Consider the following 14,709-nt stretch of genomic DNA (forward strand, 5'->3'; position numbering starts at 1 on the left):
CCCTGTTAGAGTCCACCCAGGAGTGGGGCGGGGGGGGGGGGGGATGTGTAACGGCAACACACCCTTCAGAATCCCTGACCCAGGCGAGGGAGCAAGGGCACAGAATCCTGAGATCCTCCTGGATACAGACCCCATACCAACCAACCTCTTCTCATTCAGACCGCATGCCAATGTCGCGTGTGTCTGCGCGGGTGCACGCGTGTGTAAGCAAAACATAAATACCAGCACAACCTGACACTTTTTCAGGCTCTCTAAAATCTGTGATGAGCAATAGTCCCCAAAGAAGACATGAGTTGTTTCTTTACTTGAAACAAGAAATATACCACCTGCCAAAGCAGAAACGTCTACACAGAGGTACTCCTGTGCTGGCCCTCAGGCAGGCCTGGACGCACCCTGTCCTTGGCCTTGGAGCCCTGCCGGAAGAACCTCTCCCAGCGGCTGCAAACCCAGGGAAGGAAACACGTAGCCACTAGGTCATCTGTCTGGTCTAAGGAAAAGTAGGTGGCTCTGGCAAACCCAGGAATCCCACGCGCCTCAAACCTGCCAAATAATAAGGACCATGTGGATGCCAAAGCAGTGGCCTCAGCGCCATAGTGGTTTTATGATACGCCAGTGCCTGACATTCAAAGGAAGGGAAGTAGCTGATTAAAATGCATAATTTCAATAGCAAGGCCCATCAGAACTCTGTGTCTTCAACATGAGGACAAAAGGACGCTGCTCAGGTGGACGTGGCTAGGAAGATGAGCCCCATGGGAGAATGGAGAACGCCAACAGGATGGCAGATGCAAGTCTTCTGTAAGGCATGAACACTGCATGGCTGGTCCCTCCTGATGGGGACGAGGTGACTCTTTGACTAAAGGTTCAAGGAGTACTGAGATACTGGAGATTCACATTTCTTTTCCACTGACCCTCAAGGAAATCCCTCTCCTGAATCCCTCTCAAGTTCCAAGATTCCCATCCCCTCTCCCAGGAGAGTTTCCCTGCCAGGTGACAGGGTGGCTGCCCAAATTCCTGGCCTAGGCATCACCATCCTGCAAGCAATCAAAGGGCTGGACTTCAAGACATGCATATAACTCCTGGGGACAAGGACAGGGAGGCCAGAAGCAGGAAGAGGAAAGAAAAGGAGAGTGAGCCCTGGGTAACAAATTAAAAAGAAGGGGGTTGGGCCCGGTGAGCTGAAAAGACAGGAAGGGAATAGGCTGGTCCAAGAAGGTGTGAGTTTGGGGAGGGGGGCAGAGCTTAGGCCTGCCCACGGAGCTCAGCTGCCTCTTACCCAGTCACGTGGCATCCTACCTTTTGGGGGTACGGCAGTGCTGAAAGCAAGCCCAGCTCTTTAAAGCAGTCAGGCCCAGGACTCTCCCCTCCCGTTATGGAAGAGAGCCCTGAAGGGCCTTTCAGAACAGGAAGGAACTCATCGCCTCTCTCATAATGTTCCACAAAGCTTCTGGTCAACTATACTTCAATAAAAAAAAAAAGAAAAGAAAAGCTTCTGGAGCCTCTCCATTTGGCTGGACTGAAAGACACTGCCCTTCTGTCCTGCATCTGGCAGAGGGCCTGTTGGATGTCAAGGACAGTGGCCGCTCCCCCCGCCGCCCCCCTCATGCCGGCACTCTGCACCCACACAGCCAACCGCAGGGATGCAGCCTTGTTCTGCGTGAGCAGCAACTCTCTCCACCCACCCTCTTCTTTCAAGCAGGCATACCCCTTTCCCTGGCTCTAGGAGCAGGTGCCAGCCTCTGTGCAGGATGCGCTGCGGCCTCAAGGATGAGTAAGATTCTGCCCTCAGGGAGAATACCCAAGACTGTGCTTGGGTCACTATCAGCCCTGGCATCTGGCTTTCCCCAAAAGAGAACAATTTCCCTATACTTTCCAGAAAGCCAGAGCTTTTCCAAAAGGGACAAAAGCCATTGTGTCTCATGCACAGAGAACCGTGTATGGAGTCTGAGGTTGAAGGTCACAGAAGCACGTAAACAATATGGTACTGAAGTGAACTCGATTCCCATCGGGCACTAATAACTTCGAGGACTAAAACCACGGTCTCTAGAGAAATAGCCGACGCCATATTCTGAAAAGCAAGTTCAAGTGGGCTTCAGGGGCTGGAACTGAGGGAGCAAAGAACGCCCCCACCACTCAGCAATCAGCCCGCCAGCATTTCTGAATTCACAGAGGAACAGAAAATGCTGCCTCCACAAAACTATGACCCTTCCTTTTTCACCTGTGATGTTTAAAAATCATTAATTAGGTGACAAACCCAGCCTAATTTGCTGATTGGAAGTACTCTGTCACTTATATTACCATAACTTTGCTATCACTTTGTAGATCTGGGATTACAAAATGGAGCTATTTCCCCAAGTGTGGTCCACCGGGAATCTGTTCGAGTCCTCTGGCGGACCTCCTCGGGCAGGTAGACTCCAGGGCACCACTCCAATGTCCCCAAACCCACTGTCTGGGCACTGGCCTGAAGCTGCATTTAAATACGGTCAATCAAAGGCCTCGAGTGATTTTTACACAACCCGACATTCTTTATTTCTTCCTGGGCAATTTGGCCTTGTGATCCAGACTGGTTTCCAGGAGGTATAATGAATGCATGACTAATAAAAACACATTTTCCCACTCAACTGCTTTCCATAAAAATAGAACTTCCCATTCACCAGATGGGCTTAATTAGTACTAATAATTTTAATTCAATTTAAAATGTCATACACAATTCTGAAGCTCAATGATGGGTACGTGAAGATATGTTTTAGTGAGATGCTTCTAGTCCATCTCAAAGACCCACAGAAAACATAATTGCTTCAGCCTGACATTACAAGATTAAAAACCTGTGTTATTTTATAATTCCTTTATGTTTACCCACGAAGGCTTAAAGTTCCAGTCTGACCTCTGAGAACACCATTTTTCTTTTTTTAAGGGTCTTGGAGTACTAAAAGGTGAAGTCATTAATTAAAAAACAAGTATCTCCCCATGAGAGCATCAAGATTTTAAAACAGATATAAAGTGCCCCCCCCCCCCCCCCAGGAAGGAGGAAGTGACCATATTAGATCTTCTCCTGAACACAGTTCTTACAGGAGAGCCTGAGGGTGCCTGAAGGAGGGAGGGGGTGCGGCCACCAGGGAAAGGAGGGGGGAAGCAGCTCCTTCAGAATCCTGCCCATGCCTGCCTGCCTGCTCTGTTCCCTCCGCTGCCATTTGGGGAACCAGCCTGGTGAAGCCAGTGTAGTCTCCACTGCCAGGAGCCCAGTGAGACAGCTACTTGTGGTCTGAGGCCTGGCCTCTTAGAGTGTTCGCACTCCTAACAGAGCTTTGCTCATGTTTTATTCTGAGCATTGATTAATTGTCCATTTATCATACTACAAATTATATAGGGTGCCACTGAGCTCTCACCAACATTAATAACATTCTTCCTATTAACTCTGCTGGGGTTTTTATGGTACAACAGGGAAGTAATACATGATCTACAGAAATGTTGCTATCAAAGTCACCTACAAAAAGAAGTTCAGATATTACTGTTTTAGACATTACTAGAAAACCAAGCTGGACATGTAATAAGCCACGGGGAGTGAGGGGTGGAGAGACTGGTTTTCCCCAAATCTTAAAACAAAAACAGTGATTTAAATAAAAAGTGAAATCTGGAAATGTCGATCAACTGATAAACAAAATGTGATATACATATATATATATATATATACACACAATGGAATATTATTTAGCCATAAAAATAAGTGAAGTACTGTTAGATGCCACAATATGGATGAATCTTTGAAGATATAGTAAGTGAAAAAGCTGGACACAAGAAACCACACACTGTATGATTCCATTTACAGGAAATGTCCAGAATGGGCTAGTCCATAGAGGGAAAGGGAACTGGGATTGATTGTCAATAAGTAAGGGTTTCTTTTGGGGATGATAGAAATATTCTGGAATTAGTGGTGATAGCTTTACAACTATCAATATATAGTGAATAACTACAAGTCACTAAATTGTACACTTCTAACTGGTAAATTTTATGTGAGTTATATCTCAAAAATATATGCATCTTCAGTGAAAACAAAAATAAGAAATTTGGGCAGGGGAAGGAGATGGAGTGAGGAATAAAACACACACAACTATAATTTTCCAGTGCTCTCTACTGCTTTAAGGTTAGTATGTTAATTCTGGAATATAGGTAAATACACATTATATTCACTTGATTCATAAAATGGTCATACTTGATATACTGAATGAAAAAATACAATTTACATCACAAATGACTGCACACTAATACAATTCAATTTTAAATGGTTTTGCCTTGTGTCGCAAATAAAGCTATAAGTTGTTCGGCTTTAATGATTCTAGTAACTGTTATTTTTATCAGTTTATAAACAGCAAACACAAAATTGAGATGGAACCACAACAATTGCTGTAGAACAAAAATAGTTATTTTTCTCAACCGAGCATTCTTCACCGCAAGCACAGGTGGAAGGTGTTTGTTTTCAGGAACTATGTTGAGAAGGAAGAACGGCCTTGTCACGACCACGCAGCTCTGGCTGTGTCAGGCTGCTCGGTGAAGGTCACTCCGAGCCTCTGGAGGCTTCATTCTTGTCTTCTTCAAGCAAAACAGTTTAAAAAAAAAAAAAAAAACCAACGAAATGGATTGCTCTAGTATTTTACATAATACCTTTATTTTTTTGATTTTGGAGTATTTTCAAAAGCAAACCTATTTCTTCACATTTGGAAGAAGACGGAAGACTGAAGCAGGAGGCAAAAGGCTACACAGCGCCTCAGAACACAGGGGGTTTTGGCAGACTGGCAGCCTGCACTCTTGAACCAAACGCTTAAACCAGGCCTGCACATAAACACCACACACCACGACCAGAAACTAGGTCCCCAGCACACCACACCGGGCAAAGGCAGTGGCGGTGCCAAGGTAATGATTTTTCTGCTAACAACCATCAAAGTCTTCCTATTTCTAGGAGTTCTGCTTTTGAGCCCAGAAGATTCCCCCTTCAAATAAGAATGTTCAAGAAGGGTCTAATGAACAAACAAACACGTACCATTTTCTTATGTTTACCATATCTGTCAACAGATAACTGGATAAACATGTGGTTTAGCCTTACAATGGAATATTATTTGGTCATATCCTTCGGAATTAAGGACGTGTACAGGCTATGACATGGATGAACCTTGAAAACACCATGCTAAATGAAAAAAAAAAAAAAACAGTGACAAAAGACCAACCATGTTATATGATTGCGTTTATGTGAAGTGTCCAGGACAGGCAATACAATAGGGACAAAGGAGATTAGTTGAGTGGGGGATGGGGTAACTGGGTGATAGGCATTAAGGAGGGCACATGATGTGAGGAGCACTGAGTGTTATGTGCAACTGATGGTCACTGAACTCTATCTTTGAAACTAATAATACATTATATGTTAATTTATGTTTTTTAAAGATTTTTATTTATTTATTGAGAGAGAGAATGACAGAGAGAGAGCATGAGGGAAGAGGGTCAGAGGCGGGACTCGATCCCGGGACTCCAGGATCATGACCCGAGCCGAAGGCAGTCGCCTAACCAACTGAGCCACTCAGGCGCCCCATTATATGTTAATTAAAAAAAAAAAGGCAGATTAGTTGTTGCCAGGGCTGGGTAAGGGGAGGTGGGGAGTGACTGCTAACAGATAAGAGGTTTTTTTGCCCCGGGGCCGGGGCGGGCGGGGGTGGGGGGGGGGTGGGGGTGGGGGGGGAGGGGGTAAGGAGAGTGAGGAAAATGTTCTAAATTAGGTAGTGGTGATGGTTGTACCGGTGAATAGGCTAAAGACCATGTGATTGCACACTTTAAAAAGGGTGAATTTTATGGTATGTGAATTGTATCTTAATAAACCTGTCATAGAAAGAAAAAAGAAAAAGCAAGAAGGACTGCTGAAAGGGAGGAGTCCTGGCCCCACCACAGACCCAGTGAATCAGACGGCCAGAGGGCCCCAGGAATATGCATTTCTAAGCTCCCCAGGGAATTCACGCTACAGTCTAAGAGCGCATAGACCATATTTATTTTCCTGCCACTTGTGTCCTGAGTCGGCAACAGAAACACTCTCCTACGTCCTCTGCTTTGGAAGGCAGTCTTTTACCCCAGTGTGTCTGCTCCTATTTTGGAGCACATCTAAAATCTGACGGAGGAGTTATCAACACAGAGTGAGTTGCTCCTGTCCCTCGAGCCTCGGGGTAAATGCTTCAAGTACTGTGTCCCTATACAGACCTCGATACCAAGGCTCGTTTTCATTCTAAAGGAGGCCTAGGACAAAAAGTATAATCTGAGTAATTTTAAGACTTTCTGTGGGTATGAAAACTCAGTTACTGGACAATAATATTTTCTTTTAACAAGTTGGTCAGTATTTTCCTGACCTACACCTGTCAGTTTGTCTGACAAATGAAGCCACTGGGAATCTGTGGCTAGAGCAGTCTGACATTGCAGGCTGGACCACACTTTGTGATGCTCCTAAGGCCAGAGGCTGCTGAAGATTTTTATTCTTCTCACTTTTATAAACGCGGTTTTCACACCTGCAGAACATTCTTATGTACAGAGATGTATTTGGCCACCTTCGTAGAATGGAAACACATTTTCGCTTGACAATATTTGCAAACCATGCTTTTTCCGTCACTCATTTGCAATGCAGAAATACTTCCATATGTTGCCTTTAGGTTGTCCATTTTGTAGAGCGTAAAAAGAAAAAGTACAATTAGGTGGCCATACGAGCACTAAGCTACAGTGTGTATATGGTTCTAGCACTGTCAGCCCTCCTGAGTGAATGCTTGTAACTACTGCTGTCACCTCTCTGGAAAAAGTTACTATGCATTTGCCACAAATCATCAAAGTATGAGTTATGAAATTATGAGATATGCTCACACTGCCAAAATATGGCTTAAGAATCTGAATTCTGGTAAATATATTTTCTTTTAAGTAAAAAAGTACAGGGGCTCCAGGCTGGCTCAGTTGGTGGAGCATGTGACTCCTGATCTGGGGTTTGTGAGTTCAAGCCCCACGTTGGGTGTAGAGCCTAATTAAAAACAAACAAACAAACAAACAAAACCTGCACTGCAGTAGTATTATCCTCATTTAAAAAAATTAAAAGTACACTTTCTTTTTTTTTGTTTATTATAGGTCACCAAACTGGGAGGACTCAGGTTCTAACTTCTTTCAACCTCAAATTTATTTTATTTATTTATTTTTTAAAGATTTTATTTATTTATTTGACACAGAGAGCGCGAACAGGAGAGAACCGCAGGCAGGGGAGAAGCAGGCTCCCTGCTTCTGAGCAAGGAGCCCGATGCGGGACTCGATCCCAGGACCTGGGCATCATGACCGGAGCCGAAGGCAGCTGCTCAACCAACTGAGCCACCCAGGCACCCCAACCCCAAATATTTAAACTTGCTCTTCTTTATCTTTGTTCTGGGCTAGCCAGAAACCACTTATTTCTAACTTCTATGGAAGTCTGGAGTCTGCTTCTCCCTGTCCCTCTGTGACCTCTCTCGCTCTCACTCTCTCTCAAATAAATAAATAAATAAATAAATCTTTAAGGGAAAAAAAGAATCCTAAATATGGAAAAACATATGCATAAATGTTTATAGGTATTACTTATAATATTGCAAACTTAAAAATAACTTAAATGTCAAACAATATAATGGTAACATAAACTATGATATAGTTATTTGATGGAATATTATAGAGCACATTAAATTATGTTTAAAGAGGGGCTCCTGGCTGGCTCACTCTTGATCTCGGGGTGGTGAGTTTGAGCCCCACAATGGGTGTAGAGAGTACTTTAAAAAAAAAACTGTGTTGGGGTGCCCTGGTGGCTCAGTGGGTTAGGCCTCTGACTCTTGGTTTCTGCTCAGGTCATGATCTCAGGATCCTGGGATGGAGCCTCATGTGCCTCCCAGCTCCGCGGGGAGTCTGCTTCTCTGCACCTCCCCCCTGCTCTCGTGCTCAAATAAATAAAAATAAATCTTAAAAAAAACCCTGTGCTTAAGGAGAATATAATTCTGTAAGGACAGAAAGGAGATTAGTGCTTGCCTAGGCCGAGAGTGGGTAGGGCATGAAAAATGGGAGTGATTGCTAATGGGTATGGGGTTTCTTTCTGAGGTGATGAAAATGTCCTAAAATTGGTTGTGGTGACGGTTGCACAACTCTGTAAACATGCTAAAAACCATTAAACTGTACCCATTAAATGAGGGCGAACTGTAATGTATGTGAAGTATATCTCAATAAAACTCTTATGTAAAAAAAATAAATTAGGGGCACCTCAGTGGCTTAGTCATTGGGTGTATGCCTTCGGCTCAGGTCATGATCCCATGGTCCTGGGATCCCTTTTCGGCGGGAAGCCTGCTTATCCCTCTCCCACTCCCCCTTGCTTGTGCTCCCTCTCTCGCTGTCTCTGTCAAAAAATAGATAAAATCTTTAAAAAAATTGAAAAATTAATTAAAAAGTCAAGCTGGAAAAAAAAAGACTATCATTAAAAGGAAAAATGCTGGAATCAAGATCCAAAAACTTGTGTCAAATATGAATAAAACAATGTTAAAAAAAAAGGAGGAGAAATCTATTCCTACTCAAAATTGTGTAAGAAAATGACTGGAAGTAAATACAACAAATGATGAACAGCAGTTGTCAGTGGGTAAGACACTTGGGAGGATTTTTTCCATTCTCTCTACTTATCTATATTTCAACAACAAAAAAACCCACATTTCCCAATATTCTATATCTATAGTTCAATGACAAAAAACCCACATTTCCCAATTTTCTATAGTAAGCATGCACTATTATTAACATTACAAATAGTGGGGAAAGGGGAGCCTGGGTGGCTCAGTTGGTTAAGCGACTGCCTTCAGCTCAGGTCATGATCCCGGAGTCCTGGGATCCAGTCCCACATCCAGCTCCCGGTTCAGCAGGGAGCCTGCTTCTCCCTCTGACCCTCTCCCCTCTCATGCTGTTTCTCACTCTTTCTCTCTCTCTCAAATAAATAAACAAAATCTTAAACAACAACAACAACAAAGAAAACAAATAGTGGGGGAAAACGTAAACCCTGCTGTTTCTGTGGGTGTCTCGGTCTGCCCTGTGGCGCCCCCAGCAGGCCCTTGGTTGCCTTGCAGCCACAACCATGCCTGCAGGGCGCTGGCTCACCTGAACCCCTCAGGCCACCACTTGCTTTGCTAAGGCACAGCAATCTCCAAAATGGAAGCGTAAGCGACACTGTATTCTCATTACCTCCTTTCCCTTAGTTGACCACCAGGACCTGTATTCTGGCCTCCCACTTCCCAGTACAGATGTTTCATATGGAAACCTATATGCACAAGACAATACTGTATTATACACTTGAAAGTTGCTAAGGGAGTAGATCTTAGATGTTCTCTCTACATACACACACGTTAACTGTGTGAGGTGATAGATGTGTTAACTAACCTGCACAATGTATACATATATCATGTAATCATATCATCAGTGTTGTATACTTTAAACTTATACAATGTTATATGTCAATTATATCTCAATAAAGCTGGGGGGAAAGATGCACATGAGTGCCTCCAATGCAAAACATAATATGATAAGCAAAACAGTGAAAGCAAGATCCCTTTGTGGATCTGGGCTTGAAGGATGGGCTGAATTTCCTTTGGGGTGTAAGGGTGAAGGCATAGATGTTTGCATAATCTCAGGACAACTAAACGCTTGAAGCACAAACCACAGAATGAAAAGCAGCACCAATTCCATAAGGAGATTACACTGAACTGAGTGGCTGGATTCCTTTCAGGGGTCAATCAAGTGAACCAAGGCAGAATCTGTGAACACAATTTGTGTAGATTTTCTGAAAGCTTTTACCAAGATACTACTGTAAGCATAACGACCTTACATATTTTTTTTATTTGGAAATGATTTCAGGTTTGCAGTACAATTGCCAGAATTTTACAGAAAATCCTTCTAAACCCTTTACACAAATTTACCAAGTTTTAACATTCTCTCAGTGGAAGACTGCTTTAAAATGCTGTTTTGGAGGCTTAGGGAAAATAAGTTCCATGCAGGCACTAGAAGTCTTAAGTGCTCATGAATCCAAAAGAAAACATAATCTTACAAAATCAGTTTACTGAAGTAAGCAAGCACAGCCAGGTCCAAAACACAAGTCGACCCCCAACCCCCCTCAACCCTCCACTAGGACCTCCCAGGAGGACACTGAAAACTTGAAAACCAGAATACCAGACATGGAAGACAAGCTAGGAAAACAGTGAAAAATACAAAAGAGTGGGGGGGGCAGGGGTTGGGGGGCCACCACTATACATTAAAACATATTTATAAAGCCTCTATAATTAAAACAGTGTGCTACTGCCAGAAGAATAGATAAACAGACTGGTGGAACAAAATAGAAAGCCTAGACCCAACTACACATAGAACTTTATATATGATAGGGGCGCCTGGGTGGCTCAGTCGGTTAGACGTCTGCCTTCGGCTCAGGTCCTGATCTCAGGGTCCTGGAATGGAGCCCTGCATCAGGCTCCCTACTCAGCAGTGAGTCTGTTTCTCCCTTTCCCTCTGCCCCTCCACCTGCTTGTGCTCTCTCTCTCTCTAACTCTCTCTCTCAAATAAAAAACAGAAAAGAACTTTATATATGATAAAGGTAGCATCTTAAATCACTAGGGCAAAAGTAGACTTTTTAATAAATGATGCTGTAATAACCAAATAGGCCAAAGATGTTCAAGTAAGATCATACTGCAACTCTGATGTGCCTGGGGCACCTGGCTGACTCAGTCTGTAGAGCATATGATTCTTGGTCTCAGGGTAGTGAGTTCAAGCCCCACATTGGGCATGGATCCTATTAAAAACAAACAAACAAACATGTACCTGCAGTTCTGCTGAATTGAGGATAATCTGCATCTTTTTCAGAGCCAGAAAACCAGCTGCAGGCAAGAAATAGTTTCACAAGGGGACTGCAGCCTTGAGGGGTTAACAGGAGACCCTGAAGGATCTGACCAGTGCCTGCCATAACTCCCAAAGGGCTCCGACCGCCCTCAGAACCTGCTGTGATTTCAATGAAGCTTTTAAAAGTCTGATTCTTGGGGCGCCTGGGTGGCTCAGTTGGTTAAGCGTCTGCCCTCGGCTCAGGTCATGATCTCAGGCCTGGGATCGAGTCACACACCATGCTCCCTGCTCACTGGGGAGCCTGCTTCTCCCTCTGCCTGCCACTCCCCCTGCTTCTGTGCACTTGCGTGCTCTCTCTCTGACAAATAAATAAAATCTTTATTTTTTTTAAAGACTTTATTTATTTATTTGATAGAGAGAGCGAGAGCAGGAACACAAGCAGGGGGAGTGGGAGAGGGAGGAGCAGGCTTCCTGCCGAGCAGGGAGCCCGATGCGGGGCTCAATCCCAGGACCCCGGGATCATGACCGGAGCCGAAGGCAGACGCCCAATGACTGAGCCACCCAGGCGCCCCCTGTTATCCTCATTTTGAAGGTGAGAAGATCAAGGTTCAGAAACTTGCCCAGAATCACAACTGTTTAAGAGACAGAACAGGGGGGCCCCTGGGTGGCACAATCCGTTAAGCGTCTGACTCTTGGTTTCAGCTCAGGTCATGATCTTAGGGTCCTGGGATCGGGTCCTGGGATCGAGCCCTGTGTTGAGCCCCACGTCAGGCTCCTTGCTCAGCGTGCAGTCTGCTGGAGATTCTCTTCTCCCTCTGCCCCTCCCACCATGCTTGCTCTTTCTCTCTCTCTCTCTAAAATAAATAAATCTTTAAAAAAATAAAAGAGAGAGACAGAACAGGGAATTTGTAACTCTCTACTCCAAATTCTACATTTTGACCCTTAAACCTCCTTATCTGCTCTCTCAGCACCTTCAACTAGAACCAGCCTGGATTGACACCTCTCACAACCTGATGCAAGAATCTGCTAACTGGTGATGCTGAGACCCCGGGGGAGAGTCTGACCCACGGGGGTCAGGCTCCTTAGGGGAGCCTGACTTTCTTCTAAGGGCAGCAAGCAGGAAATAGCTTTCATTCATAACCTTTGGGAAGGTCAGGGTAAAGAAATTAGCACTGTTACATCCTGTGATCTGTCAGGCATTGATTTAAGCACTTTACAAACATAATTCTAGAAGTAATGCATCCCCCAAGACAAATGAAAACATATGTCCACATATGTTCTTCTACACTAACATTCATACCAGCATTATTCATAATGGCCATAAAGTGGAAATAATCCAAATGCCATCAACTGATGAACATATAACTAAACGTGGTATACCCATACCATGGAATATTCTTCAGTCATAAAAGCAACGAAGTACTGATACATGTCACAACGTGAACCTCGAAAACATTACACTAAATGAACAGAAGCCAGTCACAAAAGCCCATACATCGTTTGAGTCCATTTATCTGAAATGTCTGGAACAGGGAAAGCTATAGAGGCATAAAGTAGATAAGTGGTTGCTTAGGGCTGAGGGGAAAGGAGAGGGGGTCAGGGGGCGACGGCTAAGGGGTACGAATGGGTTTCTTCTTCCCTGTGATGAAAATGTTCTAAACCACTGTGGTGGTGGTTGCACAACTCTGTGAATATACTAAAAGCCATCAAATTGTATGCTTTAAATAGATGAATTTTTATGGTAAGTGAATTATGCCTCAATAAAGCTATTACCAAAAAAAAAAAAAAAAAAAAAAGAAAGGAAGGGGGGTGGGCAGAGGAAGGAAAGAAGGATCAATCCAAGCATCCAGCACCATGTACCAAGTACATGATAGGAAGTCATAACAGCATCACTGAGATTTTAAAAGAGAAATGTCTGGTCCCAAAGCCCTTGCCCCAGAATGCCATTACTTCCTTCACAAGCAGTATCTCTGACGAAGTACTTAGCGAACGAATCCAAGAAACTAGGATACTTATGAATACAGTGGTAAAACAAATGAACACAAAACGGTCACAGAACCATAGCACAGGTATTAGATATGGCAGGCGCCACGTGGAGCTTGCCTACCTCACAAGCACGTCCCCTTTTCTATAAACTGTCCCTCATCCGAAGGGTTCCAGGGTCTCCGGCAGCCATGTTTGAATGATGACCCCACCCCCACCCACAGCTGATTGGCTCTAGAGGAGGCCGGACTCAAGTCGGGCCAATCAGATTCCACTCCTAGGGAGTTGCGCGGATCTGCGTGGCTGGAACAGGGAATCCGGAACCTGTGAGGGAGCCATTTCCCAGCCCGTGGAGTAAGGAGCTGAGAGACCTGGGCTGTTGGGGAGACTGATGCCAGTGTGCAGCTGGCTGGGCACCCCCTGGATCCACTCCCCTCTTGAGGCTAGGCTGCAGTCCTGCCCGTGGGTTCCACGAGACATCTTCACACCTTTGTTTAAGCAACCAAAAGAATCCCCCCCACCAACGCCTAGTGCCGTGTTAAATCTGTTCATCTGCTATGTTCAACGACTTTCCCAAAGCGAGAAAGTAAAGCTACTGTATGTGTGAGATTTGCGGGGGGAAGATTTTATTTATTTAAGATTTCATTTATGTATTTGACAAAGACACAGTGAGAGAGGGAACACAAGCAGGGGGAGTGGAAGAGGAAGAAGCAGACTCCCCGCCGAGCAGGGAGCCCGATGAGGGGCTCGATCCCAGGACCCTGGGACCCTGACCCGAGCAGAAGGCAGACCCTTAACGACTGAGCCGCCCAGGAGCCACAGATTTTATTTATTGTTGAGAGAGAGAGAGTGAAGTAGATTCCTAGCTGAGTAGAGAGCCTCTCTGGGGCTCCACCCCAGGACCCTGGGATCACGACCTGAGCCCTAGGCAGACACTTAACCGACTGAGCCACCCAGGCGCCCCTGTATGTGTGAGTTTTAAACATGAATCTGCATCCATATTGGTGAAGCTGAGCAAGCTTTAGCTACTAAGGAAACTAAACCCCCTCCTTGGGTTTGCCTCCAGCCTGGCACAGGAGGTTGGGTGCGAAGTGATCATTCCCGTGACACGATTCAGGGGCAGAAGAGCAGCTCTCAAGAAGTCCTTTTTCCTCCCTGAGGCTCTTTATATGACAATGGAGGTGCTGGAAACTTCTTAGTAAAGCTATCATGAGACCTAACCTTTCCAAGGACTTTAAGAGCGTATTATAAGCATTACTACAGGAGAGCTGCTGAACCCTTGGATGAACCCTTAAATAAGACACAGTATCAGAAGGTGAACATTCTCCTTCCTTCCCAATATAAACCTCACTGAAAAAACTCTAGCTTTATATTGGAATGGACTAATGAGAGGTTACTGCGGGTAAATGAACAAATAAAAGGCATGGATGCCTTCTTCAGTTATTTTAGATCTACAATATATATACAGGAAAGATACCACATCTCTCCCACACACACACACTGGCAGGGACACGTTTGAATGAAAAATATTTCTAAGAGTTTTGCATAGTCTGGACACCAGAAGGAAGAGCTGACAGGAGGGAAGGGATGGACGAATCCTTTTCCCATCCCTCTATTTATGGGAGTCATTTCCCTTCAGGAAATGCTGAGCCCCTTCTCCCAGGACCCTGTTGGGAATGACGCCTGCACTGGCTGACCCAGCCTTCCACATCCTCCTCCTGGCCTCAGCAATTCTCCCCTCGTGACCCAGTCAGTACTGGGAACCCAGCCTGTAAATGACAGTGCTTTTAGAGGCCCCAATCTAGTGAGGAAATTCAAAGAGAAAAGGGAGGGTGGGAGAGACACATCATG

General features: G+C 44.7%; 1 protein-coding gene across 5 annotated transcripts in view; it reads right to left on the reverse strand.

The window, feature by feature from the left end:
* The window catches only part of DENND2A (DENN domain containing 2A), a 99,896-nt gene that overhangs the window by 72,448 nt on the left and 12,739 nt on the right, over positions 1–14,709 (reverse strand). Inside the window, exon 1 of one of the 5 annotated variants that reach the window (XM_027573372.2) lies at positions 1,294–1,419. The exons of the other annotated variants lie outside the window; for them this stretch is intronic. The gene's annotated coding sequence lies outside the window, so the exon portion shown is untranslated. Of the gene's footprint in view, positions 1–1,293; positions 1,420–14,709 lie in introns of those variants that run through there. 5 annotated transcript variants of the gene reach the window in all.

This window comes from Zalophus californianus, chromosome 12 (assembly GCF_009762305.2).
Source record: "Zalophus californianus isolate mZalCal1 chromosome 12, mZalCal1.pri.v2, whole genome shotgun sequence".
Taxonomy (NCBI): domain Eukaryota; kingdom Metazoa; phylum Chordata; class Mammalia; order Carnivora; family Otariidae; genus Zalophus; species Zalophus californianus.